Source organism: Phoca vitulina, unplaced genomic scaffold (genome assembly GCF_004348235.1).
Source record: "Phoca vitulina isolate PV1807 unplaced genomic scaffold, GSC_HSeal_1.0 scaffold10, whole genome shotgun sequence".
NCBI classification, from domain to species: Eukaryota; Metazoa; Chordata; class Mammalia; order Carnivora; family Phocidae; genus Phoca; species Phoca vitulina.
In genome coordinates this window covers 8,975,191-9,002,393 of record NW_022589713.1, presented here as the reverse complement: position 1 = coordinate 9,002,393, position 27,203 = coordinate 8,975,191, and positions in this window count along the sequence as shown.

Below are 27,203 nucleotides of genomic sequence, written 5' to 3'. Positions count from 1 at the left end.
TCCAGTTAACTCTAATAGTTGAAGGTTTTCATCCAATTTTTCCTGGAATCAAAGTAGAACTTTTAGCATTTTATTTTGTTGGAAATGAAACATCTGAAATTATTGTGAATGCTCTTAGAAATTCAGTTACAGATTTCAACACTAAGGATTAAATTATTTGTTTCTGTAACCACAATATGTTTACAAATTTTGGTGGTAGACAGAATTGTGGAAAAAACCAATTCACTTACTAAATGGAAACTGCAGAGCAGAAGTGTACCGGAATTGATTGCTAGGCACATGATTCGTAAATACATTCAAACAAGCTGTGATAGTCTAGCAGTTGTAACAGAAGCTGTGTTGTCAACATTTACAAATATTTTTACAAAGACACAGATAAAATAACTGAACTACATAATTTCCATGGAGACACTGATGTTGAAGCAAGAAAATACTTGAGTATGGCAGTATGTGAATTTATTCTTTGCTGTCCAACATTAATTACATTCTAGAAACACTGGAGTCTTTCAAGCACAAATTTCTAACTCAACAAACTGAGCGCAAGTGCCCTGTAACGGCATTGAACACTTTTTGTAAATATATCCTTTAAATTTTGGTTGCATTTTGCTCAAAATCAGTTGAAAATCTTAAAAGATTTATTTGTTTATTTATTTATTTGACAGAGAGAGCACACAAGGAGGGGGAGAGGCAGAAGGAGAGGGAGAAACAGACTCCCCGCTGAGCGGAGAGCCTGATGCGGGGCTCGATCCCAGAACCCTGAGATCATGACCTGAGCCACAGGCAGACGCTTAACCGACTGAGCCACCCAGGTGCCTCTGAAAATCTTTAATCAAGGTGTTTGATGAGTGGAGCACTCCAAAACTTCAGCTTTTATGTTCTAGCAAATTGCAATTATTGAGCTTGCAAACAAAGAAGCTGGCAAACAAGAAGATCTTGAAATTAAGCCATACAACAGCAAGGGAGGAATTGAACAAAATAAACAATGAGAATTTAAATGGTTTACAAGGTTTAATTTTAAAATTCCATGATTGTATTTGGGACTATTTTGACTTACATGAAGAAATGTTTGATGGACCTTTTATTTTTAATTGCCTAAATGTGTATTCTGTACCACAATAGAATGAAATGGAAAATGTCTATATTTCTGCAAAATATATATTTGTTAAAACACTTGTGAGTAGAACTACTTTATAAGTTCAGTATTATAATAAAACTAATCCGTAATTCAAAAAAAATTTTAAGACTGTATAACTTTAATTATTTTTAGCAATCTCTTTTATTCTTTTTTGCTTTTCTCTTTTATTCTTAAAAATGTCCCGGTCTGTATGATAAGCTATATAGTCACTATAATCAGGGCAGGAATGAGTGTAAGGCACAGGGACTGAAATTTCTGGGAGCCCCTCCATGGAAGTCAGGCCTCAGGAGCACAAATGCTCAGCTCCTACCTGCTCTCAGACCCTTCTGCATTTAAAACATCCCACCCCCCCCCACCCCCCCGCCGTTAAAGCTTCCCATGATGCATGGCTCTATCACAAGAGGAGATGGAGAAATACTGGTCAACTTCTGTCTCTGCAAGGCTGAACTCTCAACCTACAGTAGATGTAGATCACGTACCCCAGGTCCCTCATTAATTAAAGAGCAAGTGGCGGGCAGTTCTGCCTCCCTGTGTCAGATCTCCCATGGAAATAAAGAGAATGAGAGAAAGTATGCCCATGAAAAGCAGGCAGGAATCCCACGAAATCCTGCTTTGAAAACATTGACCAAAAAAGGTTTTGGAAAAAAGGCCAGATATAAGGGGAAAAAAATATATTAATCGTGGGAGCACATTGCTAATCCTTGCTGAGAGTTTCTGAGCTGAGTTTGGAAGCGATTAAGGAGAATGAGGGAAACACAATTTCCCTCATAAGCCATTTGATTTCTTCAGAAGGTCTTGCTCCACAAATCACATTTGACTCCAATGTTTTCTCAACGACAAGAAGTCAGAAAGTCTTCTTCCACAGAGAGGAATGGTACGTCCTGCTCCGCCCTGAAATAGCAGAGTTCAAATGTTCATAGCACTTTGCATTTCTCACGGTTTCTGTCTCTCAAAAGTGGAAACTCGGATACATGAGTCATGATCCCTATGAAGGAAAACAAAAATTAGCTTAAGTTAAATGTTCCAGAAAGTCAGATAAATCACATATAAATCCCATGTTTAAAGGAAAGGAGAGATCAAATACACCCTTCATCCAGTCATTTCTACAAAATGATTCCAATTAGCTTTAAAATATGACTTTGGAGATATTCTTCTTCTATGCTTTCCATAACATGGCCCAACCAACTTCTGCACCTTTGTGTCCTCCTAACTCTTCATCACTAACTCTCACTGTTGTCACCTGGCCTCCTCACCATCTGTCCTCACTCATGCCCTACTTCTCTTTCCCTGACTGGAAGTCCTGCTCCTGATGATTTTAATTCCACGTGAGTACTACCCTTTCTCCAAATATCAACTCCAGTCCACCATAACATCTTCGCAACCTACTCCAGCTCACAGTGATTTTTCATTTTTGAAAACTTATAGCACTTTTCAACAACTCACTTCACCTCTGGTGGTCCTCATTTCCTGATCTGCAAATGGTGACACCATCTTCTTCTTTGTGTGGTTTGTGAAGATGGAATCAGATGATAAAAACGCCTGTGATTGGCCATGGTAATTATCAGCCAATGCCTTTGCGTTGGGGAAACGCTGATATTGTGGGGACAGAGGGATGTTGTGGAGAGAGTTTTCTGGATCTGCCAGGATTGGATTCTAACATCATTTAACTCCCTGAGCTTGTAAAATAGGAATAATTATTCCTATCTCATACAGTTGTGTGAAGACCAATGAAGAGAAGGTTGGCAGAGCTCCTCCTGGCCCTCACACACTCAGTTGGTTTTTTTTCCCTCATTGCCTCAGAAGCCATTCATTCATCCATTCATTCCCTAAGCATTTGTTGAGGGCTTGGGATTTAACTGTGAATGGGACATAAACAGTTTCCTCCCCCTTGACCTGACAATGATGGTCCTATGAGGGAGACACATGATGCCCATAGGAAGGGCATCTGAACCAGACTTGGGCGGTCAGGGAAGCTGGGACCTGAGGGAGCAAAGGAAATCTGTGCGTCCCAGGTAGAGGTACATTTCTTTACTGAATTTTTATACCAGCAATGTTTAACTTCTGCAAGCTTCACAATCAGCTCTTATGAGTCTGTACGAGGCAGATCCAGCATGCTGCTTCTTCTAGGGGAAGAGAGGGTCACCTTGGGTTGACAGAACATCCCCAAATATTTCCCTATGGGAAAAGCATGTTAAGCATGTTAGTGAATTTCAGTAAAAGGGTGTCAGCATTTAGCTAGCAGACAAGCACCTGCTGACTTCGCTCTAAATAAGGAGAAAAGCCTAATTCTTGTTGATCACAATTCTAACCTCAACACCAAACAGATTTTCAAATGAGAGAGAGGTGTCCTAATGACCCAGTCAGCTCAAACATTCTAACAATTTAAGATGCTGTGCTCCAACTCTGTGTGTACATCTTGGCCTCTCTGAGTCTCCATTCCTTCATCTGTAAAATGGGGAGAAAGAATGACTTGTGAGTTGGTTTTGAGGAAATAAAATTATAGCAGTGGTTTGTCAGAAACAACCCAATGTCCATCAGCAGATGAGGGGATAGACCATCCCCGGCTTACTATATGATGGAACATACAGCAACAAGAAGAATGAACTCTTGATATATGCAACATGGATAAATCTCAAAATCATTATGCTGAGTTAAAGAAGCCAGATTAAAAAGTACATATACTCTGTGAAACATCTTTACAAAATTCTAGAAAATGCAAACTAATATACTTACTGAAAGCAGATTCTTGATGAGGGATGTAGGGGAGGGATGACAAAAGGACAGGAGATTTGGGGGGGCTGGTAATGGAAATGTTTGTTATCCCGATTGTGGTAGTGTTTCCATGGATGTATACATGTATCAAGACTTATCAGATTGTACATTTAAAATACAGGTAGCTTATCGTATGTCAATTTGGCATCAAAACGCTATTAAAAAATAGACCAAACCAAAAGGCAATGTTTTGCTCCATGATTCTGAATTCATAGTGAATCTCATCATTCAAGAGGATGTTAAGAGTTATGAATCAGTTTTCCTTAGCGATGTTTTCCAACTAGGAAGGAAATGCAGTTTTCAAACAGTTCATGCCCTTATCAGGTCTCATGAGATCAAGTCTCATGATGGAGGATCATGAGCTATCATGTGTCAGACACTCAAATACTGTGAGAAGTGTGTAGTGGGCATTCATTGTTTTAAATTCATGACTAAAATTCCTGGGAGTTCTTCCCTTCTCATGGCTCTGCCCACCCTTTACACAAGTTCAGCAGATACTTGGGCAATCTGCCGTTTGCTAAAGTCACAGACCTAGTGTCCAGGAAAGAAAAACAAAAAACATATATGACTAAGTTAAGTGACAAAATTGGCTGGAGTCAGTGTTCCTAAAGATCCACGCCACTCAATTATTTATAGACATGTTATATATTAATTAATAATTATATTATAATTATATTATATAATTAATTTATTATATTATATATAATATAATATAATATATAATATTATATATAATATATAATATTATATATTATAATATATAATATATAATATTATATATAAAATATTATATAATTATATTTATATACCTAAAATAAAATTTTATATTTTTGAAGTAATATAGTCACATGATATGCATTTAAAAATATAAGAAGGCTAGGGTGCCTGGCTGTTTCAGTCGGTAGAGTATGTGACTCTTAATCTCAGGGTTGTAAGTTTAAGCCCCACGTTGGGTATAGAGATTACTTAAAAATAAAATCTTAAAAAAAAAAAGTACAAGAGGGTATATGGTGAAAAGCCCGAGTCATGCTCCCGCCATTTCTGGCCATTCCCTGGTGGTAACCAACAATAACAGATTTTCATTGTGTTTCCAGATATATACAGGACTACAAATATGTATGTATATTCTTCCCTCCCCCCTTTTTAAAACCCAGGTATCTGTGTTTTGACAAGCCCTCCAGGTGATCCTATTGCACAGTGAAGTTTGAGAACCACTGACCTTACATGATCTCATTCCTTTGGGTTTTTCAGTCATAAAAGGTGGATATCTTTGTCCAAATTTCTTGAGGCAGGAGTTATAAAGCCTAGTTCTGAGCTGGAAATGAGGGTGAGGGATGGAAGGCAGGACAAACTAAGGGGATTTCAATGGCCACCCCACCTCATTTATTTTTCACTTTGTATTCTTAACTACAAAACAAATAAATACCCAATATATAAACTTTGTGAAATCCCATCACCCATAGGAAACCACTTCACATACTGATGTATCACCGAAGGCAATGGAATTTTATTTAATATTTTTACAAGCTAAATACAATCTTTTTCCTTTCTCAACAGTACTTTAATTGTATATAAATTTGTATCTTTATTTTTGTTCTCACTAACAGCATATTGAAAGCACTTTTCCAGTGAAGGGGAGGCAGTTGGGTCCACTAGTTGGTGGGGACGGAGGAGAGGGGGAGGTGTCACAAAGCTGCAGAGATGGGTCTCGAAAGCAGCCTCAAAGGGATGCGGGTTGAGTCTATGGTTGTCCAAACAGGCAGGCAGCCACACGTGAGCAGAGCAGAACCTGAGGGCAGTCACGTACTTGGAAGTCAGAGGGCCTGCTACTAACACATCCATCCTTACTTCATAGGACTCCCGGTAGTGAGTCGAGGAGTTCAGGGGCTGGGGCCAGGCTCAGAAAGGGAGAGTGGGAACAGTAAGGTCAGGGTATCCACTGGGCCTGAGAGGTTCAGAGTGGTGCTTGTTCCTGAGGAGGGTGGGTGTGGCTGAGCCTCTCACAAGAATGAGAGAGAGACTCTCTGATGACCACTTCCCATCACACTCCGTGGTGCACCTACTGGGGTTAGGGTTAAGCCTAGACCAGCTTCAGGCTGGAGATGAATTCAGGCTTGAATTAAGACCGTAGTGGCAGGGATAGAAAGAAGTAATCTGTAGGTAATATTGGTATGAGATGGGGAAGGAAAGGGAGGAATATAAAGAAATTTCCCCTTCTTCTCTGCCGAGAATCAGAGACTGATAGACATACAAAATTCCCAGCCCCTTCCCTGAGATTCTGATGCAATGAGCCTCGGGTGGGACCCGGGAATCTGTATATGTCATTCTCACTGTAGGAAGAGGACCTGTAAGTCTCGGGCTTGGGGGATTGGATAGGAGGAATGTCATTCACTGAACTCAGTTTTAGATGATGATGAGTTTGAAATGCCTTTGGAACAACACAATAATGGTGACTAAATCTGTCGCGCATTTACCCAATACTAGTGCTTTTACATGGACCGTTTAATCCACACAACATCGTAATGAGAGAATTGCTATCATCATGCCCACTTTATAAATGAGTAAACTGAGTTATAGAGACATTAAACCATTTGCCATCATTTACACAGGTAATGAAGGGCAGATCTGGGTTTTAAACCCAGACACACCTTATTCCAAAGTCTTTGTTCTTTTCTCTAGTGTCTGCTGAGTGTACTTATGCCCCTGGGCGGTAGCACCCGAGCTGAATCACAGGTCAGGCTGGAGACAATGATTTGAAATGAAAATTTGTTTTAGATTGCCCAAGGAGGGCCTGCAGAGAGAGGAGAGTATTTGGCCAAAGATGGAGCTGTCTTCCTGTTTTAAGAGATGGGCAGTGGATGAAAAGGCCTTGAGAGTCAGAGAGGTTAAAAGAGAACCAGGAGAGACAAGAGTTTTATAAACTAAGCAAGTTGAGTTGCCTGAGGAGTCAATATAAACACCGCAGAGAGCTCCAGTAGAAAAATTATCCATTGAATGTTGCAAAGGGGGATAATTTTTTACTTTGCCCAGGAAGGTGGGGGAGAGCCTCCAGCCGTGTCTCTGCAGATTGAGGACGAAGAGAGGAGGAAGGGGAGACAGTGAGGGAAGACCAGCTTTCCAAGAGGCTTGGCTATGACAAAATAAATCTGGAAAGATCTGCACAAAATGTTAACTGTGCTCATCTCTGAGTAGCAGGGTTATAGGTTAACTTTCATTTCTTCTTTCTCAGGCTGCAGAATTCATTTTATGAAGCCTTGTTCTAACTGAGAGGGGCAGGGCTCTAGAAGGGGCAGGCTGTGGAGAGCAGGTTGCCTCACGGAGCCTGTGGTGGGGGTGAGGAGAAAAACCGTGGCCCTTCCTCACCCAGGGACAGCCAAACCATGGAACTTGAAAAGAAGATGCAGCCTTTAAAAAAAATTTTTAATGTCAACTTTGAAGATTGTGCATGTATTGACTACACATTTTTTAATAGGAAAATTATTTAAGACGAAAAATAAAGATGTTTGGGATTCACGAGCAGAAAGGACATAGAGCCCTGGCTAGAGGGGCTTGCAAGAGTTTTTCAAGTCGGGGAAGGGAGCCTGGGAAGATCCTGGTTGGATCAGGATGTCTCAGATGTAATTAGGCTGAGAAAACGGGACTGGGACAGAGAAGAAGCCAGGCTCCTGGGAACAATAGCATCTCTGTCACTCCATGGCTCGTGGATAATCCCTCTCGCCTTTTCAGCTTCTACTTCTGGTCTGGTTTCCATATACTTACGTAAAGTGTTTTCAGCACAAAACCGATCTTTTTGTAATATGATCTTTTTCACTTAATATTATAGCATTTATGTCATTTAATATTGTTTTTAAATAATATGTTAGTATGTAATAATCCCTTACGTAGCTGCTACATTTGGGGGCTAATGAAACATATCCTCAGGTTACTTTCCAGAAAAATTATATCAGTTCCTTTCCCACGAGGAATAGATCAGTCCCATTTCACCATATTCTTACAAGCTGTGGTGTTATCAATTTTTTCATCCTTGCCAATTTGATAAGGAAATTAAGGTGTGGAGTTATTTATTTTAATTTGCATTTCTTTGGTTATCTTCAAGGTTAGCCATTTTTATGGGTTTATTAATCATCTATATTTCCATTCTGAAATATTCATGTCCTTCTTTCCTTTGTTACCGTAATCTGCTTTTGTTAACTTGAAATAAATTTTAAAATATTAAATATGTTAATATTTACTTGTCATTTTGAGCATGCGTTCTTAATTAAAAATTTTTTTTCTGGGAATGGCCAAACCTTTATATTTCTTATGATATTATATCTGCTTGTTGCAGATACTGAAAAGTGATGAATGACAATATTTGTAAATATTTATATATGTTCTTCTTTGTTGATTACATGTTTTAAATGCCAGCAGGCATCATCATCATCATCATCATTTCATGCTTCAGTATTTACCCCAGGTATTCTTTTCCTTACTTCTCACTTGAGCTGAAGAATTTCTACAGTCATCATTGTATGGCATTTCATGAATGCCAATAGAAAGTGGGTTTCTGGGGCCCCTGGGTGGTTCAGTCGTTAGGCGTCTGCCTTCGGCTCAGATCATGATCCCAGGGTCCCGGGATCGAGTCCCGCATCAGGCTCTCTGCTCAGGGGGGAGCCTGCTTCTCCCTCTCCCACTCCCCCTGCTTGTGTTCCCTCTCTCGCTGTCTCTCTCTCTGTCAAATAAATAAATAAAATCTTAAAAAAAGAAAAAGAAAAAGAAAGTTGGTTTCTTCACAGAATGCCAAGGATTGAGAAGTGAGCAGCAGATGAGCTGTGTGGCTTTTCTATGAAACATCTAATTCTTTCAGTGAATTAAAATGGGAAGAAAAGCAGCATTTCATAGTGATTAAGAGTGGCTTCGGGCTTGGGAGTAGAAAGCCCATGCTCCCTGGTCGTTTGCTGGCACTGCGTCTGTGGGCCATGGCTCCTCTCTGAATTTCAGTTTTTTTCTTTGTGAAATGGGAATGCTCAGTCTGGGCATCAATGAAAAGATGCAGTAAAGTAAAGTGTTCAGTCCCAGGCCTGACACATGGCAGTACCCCGTACATGGATCATCCGATGCAGTGCTACTGCACAGAGTATCTCTTTGTGGGATGTTATTCTATGATTCTGCTTTTCCAGCATCTTTATAAAATCCTTACAACCATGAGTCTTCTTAAATTCTATTCTGTGTAGACTTAACTTGGATCCCTTTATGGAGCTGTGATAAAATATTACAAAGAGAACCAGGAAGCAATTATTATTTTCTGGTCATCAGCCTAGTGACAGTTTTTCTGATAAAGGACCTGGGTCCTATTTGTGATCAAATAAATTAGTGTTTGCATGATGAACTCCCAAATATTCAAAGATACCAAGGAACTTACGTAGAGGTGGGTATGGGGAAGAAAAAATAAAACAGCACAGTTGCTTTCATCTGTCCATGAGGTGGAGAAGAACCATCTGGGATGGATCCCCATAGCAACTGCCGATGGATGGAGAAGCCCTTGTTCCCATGTAAAAACCCAACATTAGATGTCTCACGGCACATTGTGGCTGCTTCAAATAATGGAAGGGGCAACCAGATTTGGATTAGTAAGCTTGATTTGAATTCTTTCAATGAATTAAAACAGTACTAATAGGAGTTTAAAACAAAATTTCTTCTCCCCTTTCTCAACTTTTTACTAAGAGAGAACTTCCTGGCCAGCTTGCTTTCAGAATCTAAAAAATGGAAATAGGAGGCAACATCAGGATCTTTCTGCAGAATCGAAAGTCATCTCTCAACTGTACTGCACTTCCTGGTGGTTCACACGCAAATGCTGCTCATCTGCACCCTTTAATCCAACTCTCATCTCACCTTGATGGTCTTGCTTCGGAGGCCTCCTTGATGGCGCTCAGTAGTTCCTTGTCTCTCGCTTGGCTCCCATATTTAAACATTCACAATTGTTTATTTGTGTCATACCCATGCATCGTCTGTCCCTCTTCCAGGAACGGAAGTTCCACGAGGGCAGGGCACACGCCTCCGCACCATACACCCCAGCACTCAGCCTGGGGTCCTGCCCAACGCAAGTGCTCAGGGTACCTCCTCAGGTGCACTTGTTCACTGAGACACCTTCCAAGGTAAGCTAACAGTTCAAATCAATGATCTCCACACTGACTCTCCTCTTTTCATGCTGGCTCTCCTTTGTATCTGATGAGGACACATACTTGAAATTTCTCTGGACGTGCTCAGCTCAAGCCCCTATCAGTTCTCCATGAGTCTCCTGACTCTCTCTCATGGGGTTTCTGGGAGGGTAAATGGAACTGAGCCCTAGGGAGTAATGTGGTTACATCTTCTCTCCCTACTCCATACTAGAATTTTCTCATAAAGTGAGTAAGTACATAGCTAAACTAGGATATCTTCATGCTTTCAGTTGTTCAACAAAGATAAAGATAAAGATTGACAAATTGAAATAAAAACTTAAGTGACATTCTGTAGTATTCACCTAAACTAGAGCCTGAGGGTGTCTCTCTCTGCACCCTTCCTTTTCTCTCTACTTCCACAGGACCTCCGAGAAAGCCCTTGCTTCAAAGCTAGCTCTTGTACCCTCAGCCCCCTGTGAATACCAGGGTTTTCCTTTAATCCACACCACTCAGCCTCAGGTCAGCACACCCGGGCTTTAGAGACCTCGCCTGGGGCAGAGCTTTATTGTTGTTCAGGTAACAAAACTATACAAGTTCATGGCCACACAGAAACATGGCAGCACAGGAAAAACAGAAAAACTCCAGTGAGGTAAGCATGAATACTGAAAACAACTTCATGGAAAAAGCTAACAAGCACGAACTTTCTGACATATCCTTCCAGGAGCTTTTTTTTCTATGTACTTATTTATCTCTCTAAGTACAGAAATAGCAATGATTCATTTTCAAAAGGAAGCATCTTTAATCTGTCACAAACATTTACTTTTTTTAAAAAGAAGCAAAATTTTTGTTAGAGTTGGAGGAGAAGGATGGTTTGTTGGTTCAGTTCATAGCTAGAACCCAGCACTTAGAACAGTGCTTGGCTCAGTAATTATTTGTTTGAATGAATGAATGAATGAATGCATGCATGTGTGCAAATAGCATCACTCTGATAAACAAGAAAATTGCTCTATGTTGAGAATGTCCATCTGTCCATGCATCTTTTTTCTTTGTCTTATATTTTCCTCTGTGCAAACTTTGGGCAATTCTTCCAAACAAAGTATTGACTCCCTATTCAGGGAAGTTTTTAAAAGTGCTTTGGAGCCTTTATGGTGAGCATGTCCAGGGTCTCTAGCCAAGGTTTACGGTGTTTAATTGAAAAAGCTAAGCCAGTGATGAGCCCAGATCTTTGTTTATTCAGAAATGAACATAATCTTTGAGTATCTGGCCGAGTCAGAATATAAAGGAATAAAAAGTTGTCCATTAGAATTCCCAAAGGCTTAGCCTTACAGAGTTGCTTGAGTGTTGTCTATTTTTAAAGCATGTGTGTAGTGGCGTGGGAGATGGGGGTAGAGACCTAAATGACATCATGTGTCTCATGCCAGCATCTATATAGAATTTGTGCGAAGAACTGTTTCATCTGAATCTAATTGTGAGGCACAATCAGACAAACCCGGATTGAGGGGCATTCTGGCCTGGACTCAAAAAGATGAGCCAGCATGCCTATGTGAACCAGCAGGAATTGCAGTAGAAGGTAGAGATGACATGTTTTCTATTGCCTCCTATTTCCATTGTCTAGTTTATGAAAGTGAGCTAGCCAGGAAGCAGACTCTTTAGCTCTGGAAATTAAATTAATTTAATATAGAGCATGGCAAAATCCCACTCATTACCTAATGAACAGGAACATCTCCCCTTCAGTAAAATTTGTTGACCTCATTATCTTAGACCAGAAGCCCTAAGAGAATGCAGCTTCCCCTAGAACATATATTCCTGAGCTAATGAAATAAAAGCCAGACTCACACTGTACAATTTGAAGTTCTCTCTTTTTCACTCCTAATCACTGCATCTCTCTCAGGCACGTATGACCTGACAAGGTATTGGCATTTTGAAGTTCTTCTCTACTCTGTCAGCGCCGCTGTGCCAAGTGGTCCTATCGAATGAAGGTGATTTCTGTTTGGGGGACATTTGAGATGTGGTTTTCTCATAAGGCAAAGGAGGCCCCCACTAGTTTTCAAATATATTTACCATCAGAAGTCTAGAAACGAGCAGGAGGCGCCTTTCCTAAATTAAGCTTCTCATCCTACCATTGCCTTTGGAAAGTTAAAAATCTGCCATTCCATTTTAACGCTCAGAAATATAACCAAGGAGTTAAAGTTAATCACAGAGTTTGGTTGGCCGAATTAGGTTGATATTACTTTTATGAGTTAATGGATTCAATCCGTAATTATTGAATTCCTGCTATACTGGGGAATTCTAGAAGACACAGGAAGAGGGTGGAGGTCATTGATGGGGGTGGGAGGTCATTAAGCAGCTAGTATGTAATTATCTAATCAGTTACTTCATTTGAATTGAAGTAAGGGCTACAAAAGAGGAATACACTGTGCTGTGAAAGCCTATGACAGAGGGCCTAACCCCATCTGGGGAGGGCAGCAATACCTCCCCGAACAAGCAGTACTGACCTGGGCTCTGAAGTAGGAGTACGAGTTGACCTAAAGGAGAATGATGGGCGGGAGAGGGGGTATTCCCTGAGAGAAGCCCAAAGTGGTGGGTCCCAGAGTGCTTTGGGGCACCTGGTAAGCTAAGGTAAGCGGAGGCCAGATGATCCAAAACCATGCAGATGGGTTCAAGTTTTTGGTTTTAATCGTGACAGCGATGAGATACCACAGGTTTACAGCGGTGAGGGCTGCTGCAGAATAGTGAACCTGGGAGCATTTAGAAACCACTTTCACGCATAAAACTTTGTATGCCATTCAGATTACTTCATCAGGATATATTCCTAAATGGAAAAGTATTTAGGTCAGAGGATGTGAAATGGTTTGATTATTGTTGTTTTTGCTTTTTATTATGGAAATTTGTACACACATAAAGAATGGAGAAAATAGCAAAATGAATCCCCATGTCACCATTTCCCGTTTTTCATCTGCACTCTTATGCAAACACATCCACTCTCCAGTGCATAATTTTGAAACAAATTCTAGACATCATTTCCTCTGTAAATACCTCAATATGTATTCTAAAATATAAAAAGGCTTTTTGTTTTTTACCTTAACTATAACACCATAATTACATCTAATAATAATAATAATTCTGGGGCGCCTGGGTGGCTCAATCTTTAAGCGTCTGACTTCAGCTCAGGTCATAATCTCAGGGTCCTGGGATTGAGCCCCACATCGGGCTCCCTGCTCAGTGGGGAGCCTGCTTCTCCCTCTCCCTCTGCCTGCCGCTCCCCGTTTGTACTCTCTCTCTGTCAAATAAATAAATTTTAAAAAATCTTTACAAAAAAATAATAATAGGGCGCCTGGGTGGCTCAGTTGGTTAAGCCACTGCCTTCGGCTCAGGTCATGATCCTGGAGTCCCGGGATCGAGTCCCACATCCGGCTCCCTGCTCCGCGGGGAGTCTGCTTCTCCCTCTGACCCTCCCCCTTCTCATGCTCTCTCTCTCAAATAAATAAATAAAATCTTTAAAAAAAAAATAATAATAATAATAATAATTCTGTAATATGACAAAATATTCATATAGAGTGGCTTCAAGATTTTGAAAGCTTCAGATACACATTGTTAATCTGCTTCTTGGAAAGGCTAAACAAATTATATTTTGGGGGCGCCTGGGTGGCTCAAATGGTTACGTGTCTGCCTTCGGCTCAGGTCATGATCTTAGGGCCCTGGAATCGAGAGCCCCACTTCAGGTTCCCTGCTCAGGGGGGAGTCTGCTTCTCCCTCTCCCTCGGCCCCTCTCCCCCCTCAACTCATGCGCTTGCGTGCACGCTTGCATGAGCTCTCTCTCTCAAACAAATAAAATCTTGTAAAACAATAAAAAATAAAAAAATATTTTTCACCAGTCATGTTGAGACCACTCACTGTACCTTCATCAAAATAGTATATTATTTTTAAAAAAATAGTGTATTATTATTCTTACCTTCACCAATTTAATAAATGAAAAATGATATCTTGTGGATATTTAAATTTGCATTTTTTTTATTACCAGTGGGGCTGAACATTTTTTCATAAGCTGATGAATTATTCATCCTTCCTCTTTTGTGCACCGTCCATTCCAGGACTTTGAACACTCAGCAACTGGAATCTTAATGTTTTTCTGAGACATTGGCATGAACCTTTGTTAGAACAATTTTTCCCATGTGCTGCTTGGTAGAATCTTAGCACTATCGGGAAACTTAGAATGTCATTGAAAGAAAAAAGACAGAACTCTGAAGTTTAAAACCCTCCTGGAGTCATCCATGCCCATGTCAACCCTGTACTTCAGTAGTTTGCCCGAGACTGATCTGACTTCTGTATAAGCATTTCGAGTAATGGAAACTTCACTGTTTCAGGAGCATCAGCCCTGAATATGGGCTGTAATGATTGGAAACTGTCTTATGTTGACCTCAAGTCTTTACATTGAACTTAGTAACTTCTACCTAGTTCTGTCAGGTGAAGCTACTCAAAATGTCTTTCCCAACAGATGACATCCCTTTAAATCTTTGATGACAGGGGCACCTGGGTGGCTCAGTCGTTAAGCGTCTGCCTTCAGCTCAGGTCATGATCCCAGGGTCCTGGGATGGAGCCCTGCATCCGGCTCCCAGCTCAGCGGGAAGCCTGCTTCTCCCTCTCCCACTCCCCCTGCTTGTGTGCCCTCTCACTCTCTCTCTCTGTCAAATAAAATCTTTAAAAAATAAATAAATAAAAATAAAAATAAATTTTTGATGACAGTATAGTTCCCTAAATTCTCCAAGCCAGCATTCCAGTTGCTTCAACCACTCCTTTACTGTCATTTCGAAGCTCATCATTATTTTGATGATTCTCTCCTAAACAGACCCAGACCTCACGTTCCTGAAATGTCTCTGTCTAGTTCCCTATTTCCCACCTACAAAATGGCTTGTGGCACGGAAGGGACAATGCTATATGATTCTTGTGCTGCAGCTCTGTAAAACTGATTATAATTTAGTATTTTTTTATTTTTATTTTTTATTTTTTTATTATGTTCAGTTAGCCACTGTATAGTACATAGTTAGTTTTTGATGTAGTGTTCGATGAGTCATTAGTTACGTATAACACCCAGTGCTCATCACGACACATGTCCTCCTCAATTTAGTATTTTTAAAGATTCTTGAAAATAGTCTCTGATGTAAGTCAGACTTACATGGAACTGAGACTTTAGAATTGGAAGGAGACCATTATAAGTCATCTTATTTCCTCATATATGTTATTCTGATATTTTCTATCAAATTAAAGTAGCACAAATTACAAAGTTGTTCAGGTGCCAGACAAACCCAAGACCCCAATTTATACTGTGTGTATGTTGTTGTGGTAGGGTATTATTGTCAGTATATATTTTCCTAACCTTTGAGAATCCTGCAAAAATTAGATTGTGAAATATCTTGCATAGTGTCTAGTGATTTTTTTAAGTCTTTATTTAAATTCCAGTGTAGCTAACAAACAGAGTCATATTAGTTTCCGGTGTACAATATAGCGATTCAATGCTTCCGTACATCACCCAGTGTTGCCTAACAATTTAAAAAAAAAAATCATAGAGGGATGCCTGGGTGGCTCAGTCGTTAAGCGTCTGCCTTCGGCTCAGGTCGTGATCCCAGGGTCCTGGGATCAAGCCCCGCGTCAGGCTCTCTGCTCTCCGGGAAACCTGCTTCTCCATCTCCCACTCCCCCTGCTTGTGTTCCCTCTCTCGCTGTGTCTCTCTCTGTCAAATAAATAAATAAAATCTTTAAAAATAAATAAATAAATAAATAAAATAAAAAATAAAAAAAAGCATAGAATGTCGGCTATGGAAAAGTCCTTTAGAGATCATCTAGTCCAACCTCCCCTTCCCAGGTTTCCAGAGAAACAAGCTGAAGTTCAAGAAGGCTAAGGGATTTCCCCAAGGACACACTGGGCATTGGGAGCAGATTTCTGAAGTAGAAGTCAGTCAACCAGGCTTTTCCATGAATTTCTGTAGGCATCTGAAATAGATTGGTCGCGGTGATATCGGAACCCAGGAGGGGTTCCCCTCCCCTTAAATCGGGGCTGTCCTGGTGGTTTTATTTTTCTAGTTTCTATAATTTGCATGAAGGCACTTTTTTCTAAAACTCTGATGGGATGTAAGTGGCATGTTTAGTTATTGCTGTGAAAACTATTAATTTGGCTGACACACTTTTTAAGTATACTTCTAAAAAATCTCCATAATTATTGAACTCAAAATGCTTTTTCCCCTATTAAGAATAACAAGAATTGACACATAAATTTATAGTGAATCTACTGAGATCTCATTACAGAGATGACCTTCAGCAAGTATGGCAATCAACCAAAATTTTCAGTGTGACTTACTTCAGTTGGACAGACTGCAGTGAAAATGATATGCTGGGACTTCTAAGCCCCAGCCATAAGAGGACTGGCAGTTTCCACTTTTTTTGCTATTAAAACGATTCCCCTTGGACTGCTATGCTAGGATGAAGCCCGAGTTAGCCACCCGAAGACCTGAGATGCCCTGGTCAAGAGCCTCAGCTGAGCCTAGCCCCCTGCCAGTCGGCCAGCTGAATGCAACCACAGGGGAAGTTCCAGGCAGGCCCAGCAGAATGACTGCCCATCCAATAGTCAAATCGTGAGAAATAATAATTCATGTTGTTTGAAACCATTACGTTTGAGGTGCTTTGTTACTCAGCAGTAGATAGCTGAAATGTTGTCACATATTAATGTTCAATAAATAATAACTTTTTAGTATTACTATTATTCAGAAGTTGGTATAAAAGATAATGGTATTCATTTAAACAAAATTGGCAAAAAAAAAAAAAAGTTGGCTGCATGGGAAATGGGAGCAAGGAAGAAAATTGTCTTTAATCCCTCATGAATTTTCATTTTTAAAATGTAAAATAAGGGGCGCCTAGGTCAGTTAAGCGTCTGACTCATGGGTTTTGGCTCAGGTCATGATCTCATGGGTCACGCTCAGCGGGGAGTCTGCTTGAAGAGTCTCTCCCTCTTCCTCTCTCCCTGCTCATGCTCTCTCTCTCTCTCAAATAAATAAATCTTTAAAAAAATAAAATAATAAAACAAAATAAAATGTAAAATAAGAACGGCAGTTCATTCCAACCTGGGAAATCCTTATTGCTGTGATTGTTGAAATCCCCAGCATGGAATCTGAGCCACTCATTTATTTCTTATTCAACCTGCCTCCATCGAATAGTTTATAAATACATGCCTTGTCACATTCTTGCTTTTCTTCCTGACTCCCAACTTTGTGTAATTGCTGTCTGAACAGACACTGCAGCAATCGTTTATCAGATTTATAGGTCCAAACCTCCTTCCTGGGTGATATAGCATCTTCTCTAGGCAAAAATATGAATATTCCACTCTCTCCCACTTCCCCTCCACCCCCATGCATCTGGAGTTTTGACTTCCTTCATCTATTTTAAACAAAGTAAAGATGTTAGTGGAGACATGTCTCCACTAAAAATGATTTGCTTTTCTTCCGCCAACCAGCACTGAGCCCCTTGGGAGAAATTTTAATTTGTTTTCTCAACAAGGGCATCTTGTTTCTCTAAGGAAATACTAAGGGGGGAAAGAAGGGCTTATGCTTTCAGGTAAGAATATTTTTAATCCAAAACTGGGAGGGTGGAGGGAAAAGAATTTTTAAAATCCAGACTTTCAGGAAAAATGGCGAATGGACACATCTAGTCTTACCTCTCCTAAATCCTCATTTCCGTGGCAGTGAAGGTTTTTGTTTTTTTCAGGCCTATGTCCACAGAGATGTGGCGAACGGGAGAAGAAACAAATGCAACAAAAGCAGGAAAGCTCTAAAGCAGGACGAGGGGCAGGGAGGAAAAAACTGAACCCCGAGGGTCTTAGTTTCCTAGGGCTGCTGTGACAGGGTGCCAAAAAGTGGGTGGCTTGAATAACATAAATTTATTCCGCACAGCCCTGGAGGCCCAAAGTCCAGCCTGGGTGTGTGGGCAGGGTGGGTTCCTTCTGAGGGCTGTGAAGGAGAATCTGTTCCATGCCCCTCCCCCAGGTTCTGGGCGTTTCCTGGCAATCTTTGTGTTCCTTGTCTGGTGGAAGCATCACCCAATCTCTGCCTTCATCCTCACATGGTATTTTCCCTGTGTCCATGTCCTTTCTAGATGGACACCAGCCATATTGGATTAGGGCCCACGCTAATGACCTCATCTTAAAGAATTACCTCTACAAAGACCCTATTTCTAAATAAGGTCACATTCTGAGATACAAGCGGAAGGACTTCAACCTAGGAAATTCGGAAGGACAAAATTCCACCCATGATACTGAGCCTGCAGTAGGAAATCTGAGAACCCAGGCAATTTACAACACAGAATCTCCCAAATTCCCACAAACACGTGTCACCAGGTGTCTCCGGAGGTGGGGCAAAGGGGCAAGGCTGAAATAAGCAAGATGGGAGCAAAGCTGTGTAAGCACCTCAGAAACTGAATTTACCCCACTTCAGCTGGAGGTTAATTCTCTCGAGCTACGCTATCTAATGGGGTAGCCAATAGCCAGATGTGGCTAATTGAACTGAAATTTTAACTAACTAAAATGATATAGAATCAAAAAATTTAAACATCCTCAGTCCCACCAGCCACCTTTCAGGTGCTCAAAAGACTCATGTAGCTGGTGACTCTCTTAATAGACGGTACAGAACCTTTCCATCATTATAGAAAGTGCAATTGGACAGCACTGTTCTGGAGAAAACAAAACCGAGGTTGTCTGGACTGGGGGAATGACGGGCACAGTTGAACAGAGAGACGTACATTAGAAAGCAGGGGATAGAGTGAAATCTGTGCTGCTGGATGCTAAGAAGTCCCCAACCCCACAGCCCTTTTCCTACCTTGATCTATTATTTTAAAATTCCAAAATGTTTTGACCATTAGGAGCTCCAGTACAGGCCTATGTGTTCTGTAAGAGACTCACCCAAAGTGATAAGGTATCTGATATTTTATTTCCATTACAGATGGTTTGGAGTTGGGTTGGGCCCCATTATAGACATGACTGGTCACAGGGTATTCTGTTGCAGTGCAAAGCAGTGCTGTGACTGGACTGCGGTATCCTAGCAGAGACAGTGCAGAGATATCCCTGCTGCCTCCAAGAGCCCTAAGCGTGGCCCTCATTGAACAGGTTTATCCTTCATGACAAGAGTTAGCTGTGGGGTGCCTGAGTGGCTCAGGCGGGTAAGCGTCTGACTCTTGGTTTTGGCTCAGATCATGATCTCAGGGTCCTGGGATCAAGCCCCATGTTGGGATCCAGACTGGGGGCAGAGTCTGCTTGTCCCTCTCCCCTGCTCCTCCCACCACCTCAAAAAAATAAATCTTTATATATATATATATATATATATTTTTTTTTTTATTTGACAGAGAGAGAGAGAGAACACAAGCAGGGGGAGCATCAAGCAGAGGGAGAGGGAGAAGCAGGCTCCCCATTGAGCAGGGAGCCCCAAACACGGGGCTCGATCCCGGGACCCTGGGATCATGACCTGAGCCGAAGGCAGACGCTTAACCCACTGAGCCACCCAGGGAGCCCAATAAATAAAATCTTAAAAAAAAAAAAAAAGAGCTATAAAACTTCCCTGTAACAGACTTCATAAAGCTGCATGTATAAAGAACATGGCAAGCTCTATGGCATATTTATTTCTAAGTACATGTGAATTTGTTTGGCACTGGCTTTGGTATTATGATGTCTATGTCGTTAACTCTTACAGGCATTGCTTTCTATATCAAGAAATTAAATGATTGCTAATGAAACGTTTTGAAATGCTATTTAGAAGGAAAGATTGTTTCCTGATTTCTTCCTACAGCAGGATGTGGCTTCTAGAAAATTTGATTTTCTTTTGCTTAAACATATCTCTTTTTTTATTGAAATTTTCCTTGAGATAATTGTAGATTCATATATGGTTGTAAGACATAACAGAAATCCTGGGCACCCTTTATTCAGTTGGAAATATCTGTTTAAATGTTTTGGGATTGTTGTTCTTTCCAATTAGGTAATGAAATTATTTTCTTTTGACATGTAGTATTGATGCTCTATGTGTACATGAATAATGCAGACAACTTAGTCAATTGCTTACACTCTCTAGCCCTCATTTTCTGATATTTAAAAAGAAGAAGTTGTACTAATTCATTCGTAAGGGTTCACCCAGCTCTAATATTCTAACAGAATCTGAGACCAAGATCTTTGGGAAGCCACAGCCACCACTGTTTCTGTAACAGCCCACAAGCTAAGAATGGTTTCTACATTTTTAAATGGTTTAAAAAATTGAAAAAAAAAACTTTTTGTGACATGTGAAAATTACACAGAATTCGAATTTCAGTGTTAATGATAAAGCTTTATTGGAACACAGCTGTGCTCATTCATTTACGTATTATCTGTGGTTGCTTTCATATTACAATAGCTATGACGGAGACGTATGTCCCACAAACCCTAAAATATTTACTGGCTCTTTGCAGAAAATGTTTGCTGACTCCTTCTTTAAACCATTCATGCCTTTAACCCAGGAATACCACTTCTAGAAACTTATCCTAAAGAAAAAGCAGAGATGTCTAAAACTAGGGGATGTATTTCATAAAATATGTTACCTTCACCTGAGGGAGAAGTATGAAGTCATTAAAGACAATGTTTTATAAAACAACTTAATGAAATGGGAAATGCTCGCAATACATTCATTGTTCAGTTGAAAATATACATTTAAAAAGAACATGCTCAGGACACAAATTTTGTGAGGGAAAAAAAGAAACAACGTTGCCATGTATTTATATGGCTAGGAAAAAAAAAAAAAACAACACCTGACAAATGCTCTCAGTGCCTATTTTGGATGGAAGGTTTTCTATTTTCCTCTTCTTTGCATTCTGCATTTTCTAATGTTTCTGCAATGAACATATTTTACTTTATTCCATCTGAAAAATTTTAAGTTCTATCCTGTGTTATTTACTACTACTTCTAGCCGAATAGTCACTTACACATGTTCTTAGCAGAGAATTAATATATCTCTGTATAGTTTGCCAAAAATCATCAGAATGCAAAGCATGGGAAAATCTGAGCAAGACGGGATGGAAATTCTAATTTCTTGCCTCATAGTACTTTGTAAATATAATTGATAGTGCTGATTCTATGGTGGTTTTATATTCACTTTAAAATGAAGTTTGGTTCTGAGATACCATTTTATATCCATCAGACTGACAAAATCTTAAAAATCTGAGTACTGGTGGGTAAACAGGAATTTTCATATATTTATGATGGGAGTGTAAATTAGATCAGCCACTTTAAATAACCATTTGCCAATTTTTAATAAGACTTAAATTGCACATATCTTATTCCCCAGCATACCCATTTCTAACTATATACTCTAGAAAAGTTCCCTCATGTGTGCAAAAGGATAAAAAATCAGGGCAGAGTTGTTTATAAACACAATTTTTTTTTAAAAAGAGATAAATTAGGTGTATTATATATTTCCATGGTCAAGGAAATGCATTAATAAAATGTGTTTTATTCATGTGGTAATCTCATATAGCAGTTAAAATGAATGAACTCTATTATATCATCATGATGAGTAATATTAAAAAAAGGAAGTGCAAAGAGAGATGTATAATATAATATTTATGTAAAGTGTTAAAAATCAGAAGATTATTGGGGTGCCTGGGTGGCTCAGTCAGTTAAGTGTCTGCCTTCGGCTCAGGTCATGATCCCAGGGTCCTGGGATCGAGTCCTGCATCGGGCTCCCTGCTCAGTGGGGAGTCTGCTTCTCCCTCTGCCTCTGCCTGCCGATGCCCCTGTTTGTGCTCATTCTCTCTCTCTCTCTGTCAAATAAATAAATAAAATCTTTTAAAAAATCAGAAGATTGTATATATTGTTCATTATTACATATAAAAATGGAAAAAAATTGAAAACACAAGCTTAAAAGATACATACCATATTTGTGATAGCATTCACTCTGGGAAGGGAAGAAGGGAATTAGGAGTACAGAAAAGTTCAAGGGGATGTAACTGTATTCATGAAATTTTATTTCATTCCTAAAGCAAACAAGGAACTTAAACATATACAACACAATGTGGATTTCTGGTTTTTTTGGACATCTGCTTGTGTTTTATATGGTTTGCGTTTTTTCCCCTTGATACTGCTTTAACAGCTCAAGGAAGTCAAGCTGGGTAAAATTCACAGACTACTATAGTAGGAGAGTGAAAGGATCTCTAAAAGGAGATAGTACTGAGCAATCTCACAATTTATTATGACTATTTTGAATTCCTGTCTATAAGGATGTTCTTCTGAGGCCTTATCTCTAGACCTTATTATTCCAGGAAGTCATGTGCCTCCTATGGTTTACAGTAGAGCCAGAGGCGTCTCCACCAAGTGCATGATAATTCCAAGTTCAATGACCTTTGCAGTGATAGACATTGCCACCCTTTAACATAACTAGAGAACTGTATTCATGAATACAGTTACATCCCCTATGAACAATATATACAATCTTCTGATTTTTTAAAAGATTTTATTTATTTATTTGACAGAGAGAGAGAGAGAATGAGCACCCTTTAACATAATTAGAGAAGAGGGTAGGATGTTTTGTTTCAAAACACTAAGACTGTGTCTCACAAGTAAAACAAGAATCACAAAGGTTATTGGGAAAAAAGAGAAAGAAAGAAAGAAAGAGTTAATTGTTGGTTATGAAAAAGAGAATTCACAGATTCTTTCCTCATAGCAATTATTAATTATTTTTAATAATTTAATAAATTATTTTTATTAATTTATTTTATTAAATTTATTGATTTATAAATTTATTATCATAAATTATTAATAAATATTATTATTAAATTATTTTGTATTATATCATATTTTATATGTGATATATAAATATATAATTTGTATTATAATTAAATATTATAAATTTAATAAAAACAATATATATAAATTTAATATGAATTAATTATTAATTAGTATCTGCTTTCAGAACATTTACAATTCATCTACATTTTATCAAATTCTGTTTGTAAAGTTTTAAATGACTATACTTTTTAAAGTTTTTTTTAAGATTTTATTTATTTATTTATTTATTTGAGAGAGAGAGAGTGAGAGGGGAGAGGGTCAGAGGAAGAAGCAGCCTCCCCGCTGAGTCTGGAGCTCCATGCGGGACTTAATCCCAGGACTCCGGGATCATGACCTGAGCCGTAGGCCGTCGCTTAACCAACTGAGCCACCCAGGCGCCCTACCTATATATATATATTTTTTAAAAATCATATATAGCTGAGTAGATAAGAGTACAAGTGTTAGGGGTCACTGGGTGGCTCAGTGGGTTAAGCATCTGACTCTTGGTTTCAGCTCAGGTCATAATCTCAGGGTTGTGAGATGGAGACCCACATTGGGCTCTGCACTCAGAGGGGAGTCTGCTTGAGTCTTCTCTCTCTCCCTTTCCCTCTGCCCCTCCCTCCACTCTCTCTCTAAAATAATAAATAATTCTTAAAAAAAAAAAACAACATTAGATCTAGAATACCTGGGTCTGAATCCAGATTATGCCATTTACTATTTATATGAGTTTAGGGATGTAATTTAGCCTTTTTAAGTAATGTAGTTATTTTAGGTATTTAGCTTTCTAGTTTTACATCTATAAAATGGGAATAATAATAGCACCAACTCCACAAGGTAATTACAATTATTAAATGGGTTACTACATATAAAATTTTAAAAACATAAAAATACTCAACAAATGTTGGCATTTTGTATACTCCTTCAATATGTTTAATGGATGGCTAAATGACAGTATGGTATTTCCCAAATGCTATGCACTTAGTAGGCATTCAGTAATACTGATGGTAACGAACATGAAACAACCCAAACTTAGACATGGAATCCATTAAGTCACTACAAAATCATTATTCAAGCCAGTAGATGGCTTCGTATCTACTCTTGCACATTAAGGCCCCCATCATTCTTGGCTCTTGATATCACAATACAGCACAGCCGTAAGAATCTGCGTCTATAATACCGCAGAGCAAGATGATGGTTTCCTTGAGCAATGGCTTTCCAGAGGCACACAGTTCTGCAAAAACAAAGTGACTATCCTAGTATAGACAACAACAAAATGGTAGATCCCTCATAAAGTTGAACTTCCTATTTAGCCTTCTCGTCTCTGAATCTAATCATCTCAACTCTTTCTATCTTTTCTCATAGATGTTGTTGACTCATTTAATTTTTCCATTGATTCTTCCTAGTCCCTTGTGTGTACTCTACCATGTAACAGACTTCTACACAGGAGAGGAGAGGTGGCTACTTTCCAGCGCATGAGTCACACATAGTTTCATCATTATAGATCAAATCATGGCACTTCCAAAATAAGAATGCTACAATGTCACAAAGGTTCCGGCTCTGGTACACAGATTTTTAGCTCTAGAAATTATGACTTATAATTAGTTGGCAGGCAGGTATATGACTAGCTCATAGTCAGTGGCCTATGCTACATATAATTGAAACCTGCCACATACAATAAATTTCCTTAAGGTACTGAAAATACATGGTAGTAATTCTGTATGCTTGTTTTGAGGAGTGTAACCATAGTTTCACTACATTTTTAATGTTTTATGGATGTTTCTTTGGAAGGAACACAGAATAAATGTGATAGGAAGATTCCACTATTAAAAAATATGAAGCCCCCTCCCCAAAAAATCCTTGCATCTTGAAGTTTTAATATGTCTACTTTGATTCTGTTCAATGGCACATTCAAACTTCTCAACCAGGAGTAATAGGATCAAAGATAATTTAGAATTTTATGTAGAATATATATATAAAATGGAATATTACTCAGCCATGAAAAGGATTGAAATCTTGCCATTTGCAATAACGTGTATGGAACTAGAGGGTATTATGCTAACTGAAATAAGTCAATCAGAGAAAGGCAAATACCATATGATTTCACTGATATGTGGAATTTAAGAAACGAAACAGATGATCATAGGGGAAGGGAAGGAAAAATAAAATAAGATGAAAACAGAGGGAGACAAACCATAAGAGACTCTTAACTATAGAAAACAAACTGATGGTTGCTGGAGGGGAGCTGTTGGGGGGGGTGAGGTAATTGGGGGATAGGCATTAAGAAGGGCACTTGAAGTAATGAGCACCAGGAGTTATTCAGTGATAAATCACTAAATTCTACCTCTGAAACTAATAATACAATATATATTTATTAAATTGAATTGAAATAAAAACTTTTTTTAAAAAGCAGTACCATTGCCCCCATGTCCCCACAATAAAGACTTTAGCTTTTATAACTGCATTCAAATCACTCAATAATAATAATAAGCTAAAGTTTTAGCTTAAGCAACTCTTTGGGATCTGGAGGTTCCCAGTTGTGCCCCTCTGTGTTTTAGACACATTTTTCTCTCAGGTCTTAATTAGAAAGGTTTTTCCATTCAAACCATCTTTTCCATTCAAACCATGACATTTGTACATGCAACCTTCAGTAATAAGTGAAGGCTACAAATAGGCAATTAAAGAGATGGAAGTAATTGACTTTTCTTAGAAAACACAGAGATGATAAAACTCCACGGTTCCTAGTCATCTTGAGGTGTGGCTTGCTCGCCTTATTTTTAGCAGCAGTAAAACATACATCTCTCCCTACAGTGTCATTGCCTATGTGTTCGTAGGCCTAACTGGTATCTAAAGTATTTTCCACCATGGAGATTTGTAAAGGGAAAGAGTAGCAATGTAGCCTGAGGTTTTGTAGGGCTGAAGAGGTAAAATGAGGTGGGTACATTTGTTTTTCCTTCCAAAAAGCTGTGTGATCGGAATAGAAGATGTAGTCTTGATGAAGTTGGCTTCCCCAACTCTCTTCTCTGGTTCTCCAGTCCTAACTGTGCAAATAACAAGCACTGACCAGTGTTGTAGTCTCTCGCCTTGCCTCATGCTGAGCCCATATAAGAAGATGATTACTTGTGCTCTGATCTCTGCAATGACAATGATCCTAAACTTCTAGTTAAAGTCACTAATCTCTAAGTGCAGACTTTAAACACAGGTCGAAAACACTGTTCCATTTTAACTCTCTCTTTTGAGTACTTAAAATCTGTTTCCTGTGGATTAAGTTCTTATTTGATGGCCTCACAAGCTCTTTAAAAAATTTTTTAGGGGCGCCTGGGTGGCTCAGTTGGTTAAGCGACTGCCTTCGGCTCAGGTCATGATCCTGGAGTCCCTGGATCGAGTCCCGCATCGGGCTCCCTGCTCGGCAGGGAGTCTGCTTCTCCCTCGGACCCTCCCCCATCTCATGTGCTCACTCTCTCTCATTCTCTCTCTCTCAAATAAATAAATAAAATCTTTTAAAAAAAAATTTTTTTTTAAATTAAAACTTTGCTTACGAACAGGTCAAACCCATACCACTAAGGCAAATAAATGCCTTCACAGAAATGTAATGCTTTGCACCATGGGGACACATTTTGATTGAAAGGGAGTTGAAATGGGAATGAGAGGACCAGCATTCACCCTCATTCATGGCATGAGGCCATATCCTTGGGAGACGAGCAACAAGCAGGCAGAGAAATGTCAAGGCATTACTGGGAGGATGGAGAGGTGGGACATAGGAGGGTTTTTTGAGGGTCAAGTGGCAGATTGATTTCTAAAGTCATCATGTTAGATGAAAATTGCCTATATTGAAAATTTATCTTGAAAATGACCTAAATCTCCCATAACACAAAGTATATGAAATTTATTACAAATAAAGCAGTCCAATTCCTTGTCCAAAGTCATTTGCACATTTTCTCCCTGGACCTTTTCTGTGTGCATGGACTGTATTGGACTTGACTGCATCCTTTGTCTGATTAATATAATCGAGGCAATCAGTAGTTTAAAGGGCTTGCAATACACCACATGTAGGAGAATTCTCTTTGATAAAAGGGACTGATGCTGAGATGTCACTGTGTATGCATTCTAAAGTTGTGTGTCTATGTGTGTATGCCCTGCTGGAGGATGGCTGGGATAGGACCGGTGTCATCTCCATCATTAATTTCAAGCCTCGGTGAGGAAAGGCTTGAAATTGTCTAGTGTGTATTTGCTCTTTTTGTATGGATTCACATTTGGCTATTAGCAAGAGGAGAAAGAGGGAGAGACAGAGTCAGACCGAGAGAGAGAGAGAGAGAGGACCTGGGAAAACCTTCAGGCATGAG